A 4,613-nucleotide genomic window follows, 5' to 3' on the forward strand; every position below is an offset into this window, starting at 1 on the left:
CAGCAGTCTATCTAATACAAACATGCTCCATTAAAAAAATAGTGCAAGTCTTTAAAAAAATGGCATTAAATATCTGTTTCATCAGCACAGTTCAGTACCTGAGCATAGGTATTTCTTTGATCTACCTTCAGAGAATCTCTGGAACATTCAGGGTAGAATGTTTTAGACCATGTCCTTCCTTTTCTAAGATAATTTGTAACAAGAAAAAAAATTTAACTGGAAAATTTCAAGGAAACAAAACTGGTTCTATAATCATACCCCTTGCCCAGATCAGCTGTTTACATTTTCTAATACTGTGTCAAATATTACCCACATTTATGTGCTCTAAAAAGAGTTACAGTGAGGGATTCCTGGGTGGCTCAATGGTTGAGCATCTGCCTTTGGCTTAGGTCGTGATCCTGGGGTCCTGGAATCGAGTTCTGCATCAGGCTGCCCACAGGGAGCCTGCTTCACCCTCTGCCTGTGTCTCTGCTGCTCTCTGTGTGTCTCTCATGAACAAATAAATAAAATCTTTTTAAAAAGTTACAATAATAGGGTACATACTATTTTGTTTTTCTTCTCAGTATAATTTAAAATGAGCTTTGGCATATTTCTACATGATTGCTTCAGTTGGACCATTTATTGTAAATAGTGCTATAGCACCCCACCTGAGAGCCTCTGTTCCTCTCACAGGTGGGGTGTGAAGAGCTGGCTTCACATGTCAGCTGAATAATTGGTGGTTTATTTAATATGAAATGAAATCTTTGGTCCCAAACATTTCTCTATCAGCCTGCTGTATTGCCTAAAACCTCAGTCATCAGCAAAAGTCGGGTTAAGGCTAAGCTTCAGTTAAATGCATGTTTTGTATTTGGAGTGACAACACCTGCATCACCACTCATGGCTTCCTGGATGCCAGCTAATCCAGGGGGTAGACCCAGCATGCACCTGCCAGATGGGAGGCTCTGGCCCTGGGGACAGTCAGGTTTTTGTCATGGGGCCAAGAACTGTATCTCTGCAGGGGCAAATGTCTCAGGCTTGGGAGCCCTGTGTCCAGCAGTGAGGCTTCAAGGGAAGAAGATGACTCCTGATCTGGGGGTAGCCTCTGGGTAACCAACTTCCTCTCGTCCTTGCTCTTCCTTATTGTTGAATTCCAAGACGATTGCATGTACTTTCAGTAATCCAAAGTGACCTCAGAATCAATAGAAAATCTCCCATCTTTGGCATTTTCATATCCATTTGCAATGCCCTGGTCTAGCAGGGGCCCAGAATGTACTGGAAGGATCCAGGATGGGCTGCCTGTGTGTTGGCCGATGATCTGCTTCCTTTTCAAAAATAGCATCCTTGGTCTCTGGAATACTTCAGCAGAACAATGGAGGAAGGAAGGTAACTGGAACAATCGTGTGCCTGGTGAAATCTCATTATTATTATTATTCCTGGGAAATGGGCTCTCTGGCTTAGTGAGTTCACATGGTGTTTATATGGGGGAAATGAAGTTAAATGTGCTTGATGTCCATGATCTGACTACCAGCCAGCGCCACCCGGGCAGCCACAAAGCCTCAAATAGAACATATTCCTAACATCTGCTGCCTCTGCCTTCTGAGGTGATCACGCTCCATCTTTGGGGCTGGCTCTGCCCCCAGCTTGGCCAGCCTGCTGCACCGACGGCCTCTCGGGGTTAACAAGTGAATAATATGGCTCCTGGGCTGTACCTCCTTCATGTGGCCCCAAGCCCCTCCTTGGTAAGCCAAGCAGAAGCTTTTAAAGGATTCTGTGGATTCTGTGCCAGCGCCCAGAACTACCTGGTGGCTGCAGTGCTAGCTCTTGAGCACAGATAGGGGGTGTGGTTCTCTATAAATGGTCCAACATCGGCCAGTTCAGCAGAGACCAGGCCACAGGAAGATCTGAGCAACTGAGGCAGATGAGAGATGTGTTTCCCTGAAACGCGGGGGTCCAGGACTCCTCTTCCTGCTGTGCATTAGCTAGGAAAATCAGCCCTGCTATTTACATCCTGTTCTCCATTGGGCTTTATTAAGTTGTCAAGTTTTAGCCAGCCTGCAAGAGCCTTCATAGTCTTGCAAATGTGCAAACATAAGGAGAGACAGGCTGGTGGTCTGCCCCTGTGGGCTTTCCGGGACCTGGCTTTTACTAGGGATGTAGAAATTCCTCCTTCCCTCTTTCCCTTTCCTCATACTTATGTGGAGTAAAATTGGACAGGAGATTTAGGTGGTAAGTAGAGAAAGTTAGAGGTCTCTTTAAAAAAAAAACAAACCCACAAAAACCCCCACAAGTATTTACATACTCTTATTCGATAAACTTTGTGGAGCACCAGTCATAGGTGAGATCCTGTATTGGCCCCTGGGTATACACAGACATGGTTCTGTCATCTAGAAACTTCTAGCCCAGAGATCTGAAGTGAGAGAGTATAAGTGATTGGTCTGTGAGTCCCCAGCAATCCTGATGTCCTGTAGTTCTATTATTACAGCAAGTTTGACATGATATCTTGTCTTCCACTTCTGCACCCTGCACACACACAAAAAGCAAAACTCTTTTTTAAAAAAATTTTTAAAGTTTTTATTTATTCATGAGAGAGACACAGAGAGAGAGAGAGAGAGAGAGAGGCAGAGACATAGGCAGAGGGAGAAGCAGTCTCCCCATGGGGAGCTCAATGCAGGACTCAATCCCAGGACTCTAGGATCACTACTCGAGCTGAAGGCAGACTCTCAACCACTGAGCCACCCAGGTGTCCCGACCCTTTTATCATAGAATCTATGGCTCAATTACAAATTCTTGCCCCAGGAGATAGTTTTCAATACTTAGAAATGGCTAAAGGTCTTTTGGAGCCACTTGTGCTGGAAGAAGCAGTGAAGACATAGAAAGGAGGCCAAGCCCAGGTGGCCCGGCCGTGGAGTTCTGGTCCTGTATTTGCTTCTGCTCGATGTCACCTTGAGCTTGGCTTTTGAATGCCTCACGGTGGTCAGTCCAGGATGTGGTTTTCATTAAGGGTTCACCTCACCTCCCTGGAGCACAGCTTGCTGGTGCCCGAGTGCGAGCCTCCCAGCGGCTTGTGGGCAGCCCCCACCAGGGAGGTCATCCTGGGGCCTGCTTCATCCTCAGCTGCTCTGCCTTTGCCGGAGCTGGTGCTATTTTTGTTCTCCTTCCCTCTTCCCCAACTCCCCTCAAAGAGTGACAGCTGATTCAAGTAATAAAGGATGACCCATCGAGGAACCCACTCGTCATAACCATTAACTACATGCCTCCTCTCATCTCACTGTATAGGTGTTCTTCCAGCCTTCTGGGTGAAGAGACCTATTGAATTGGAGAAACCATTGTCCTTCCATTAGTACTTCCTAAATATCTAGTCAGATTGTTCTGGGGCTGTTCACTTGCATATATCACCCCTTCTCTAGACTAGGAGCACTTATTTCCATCCACTCGCTTACTCCCTTTATCTGCAATAAAAAATAGGTACCTGGTACCTGCACTAGGCTGGGATGATGCCAAAGACATGATCCCTGTCTTGTGAAACTCACAATACTAGAGAAGGGACGGTGTTGCACGCGCTGCGGCAACATGATCAGGGTCCTGAGGATAAGGGGATGAGGAAAATAAAAGAAAAGTAAAGAGATGGGACAGGAGGGACACAGTGGATGATGTCCAAGCAGTGCCAGCTTTATTTAAGATTTTACAACATTTTATAGCATGAGCAAAACAAAGCCGAGAAGGTGTTTATTTTTAGCAGGTTTGTGAAAACCTCCAAAGTTCCCTTTTCTCAGCATGCAAGACAGACTCACGGGTTCCAGAAGACCTTGGTAAATAGATAAGCTTGTTGCTCCAGATGTGCATACTTCAAAGGAATATTAGGTATGGTAAACAGACCAGCAAGGACAGACAGACCCTTATTTACATTTATGACCAGGTCAGAATAAGTTGTATCTATTGTGTTATGTGGGCGATCACGTACAAGCGAGCCCTGAGAACCATTGCTCAAGCCCTTTCTCAAGCGTCTACCAACCATTCACCCTTTAGGCTCTTGAGCCTTTTGAGTGAATGAGGGACGCAAGTCCGGGCCTGGTTTGGTTCAGTTACTCCAGCTAGTTCGTGGTCGCCCACAGGACGGACACATATACAAGTAATTGTGCTATAGCAGCTAAGTGCAGATAGAAAAGCAAGAGATACAACAGAAGCACAGGAAAAGAGGGGCTGAGCTCTTTGTGATAAACTGTGTTTTTCTTTGCAGATGCACATTGCTTTTCTCTGCAGCCAAGATTATACTCCCCTACTATTGTTAATGTACTTCCCTGTATTAATGTCAGGCTTGGCCATGGGACTTGCTTTGGCCAATTCAGTGACATATATCATTTTGCCATATTCTTTCCTTTTGTCCTTTGCCATGATGACTACTAAGAATCCCAGGTGGTCTGGCAGTCTGGGCCATGAAGTGGAGGTCACATTGGGATGGTCATGCAGATTAAGCAAGGAATCCATTGTTTAAAGCCATCAGGGTTTCAGGATCCTTTTTAGTGCCACATAACCTAGTCAATTCTGACGGATACACTTTTGTCTTTGTGTCCCAGTGTCCGGTGTGAAGTAGCTGCTCCATAAAAGCTGTTGAATGACTGAAATGCTTAAGGGAT

Source organism: Canis lupus, chromosome 1 (genome assembly GCF_048164855.1).
Source record: "Canis lupus baileyi chromosome 1, mCanLup2.hap1, whole genome shotgun sequence".
Lineage (NCBI taxonomy): Eukaryota > Metazoa > Chordata > Mammalia > Carnivora > Canidae > Canis > Canis lupus.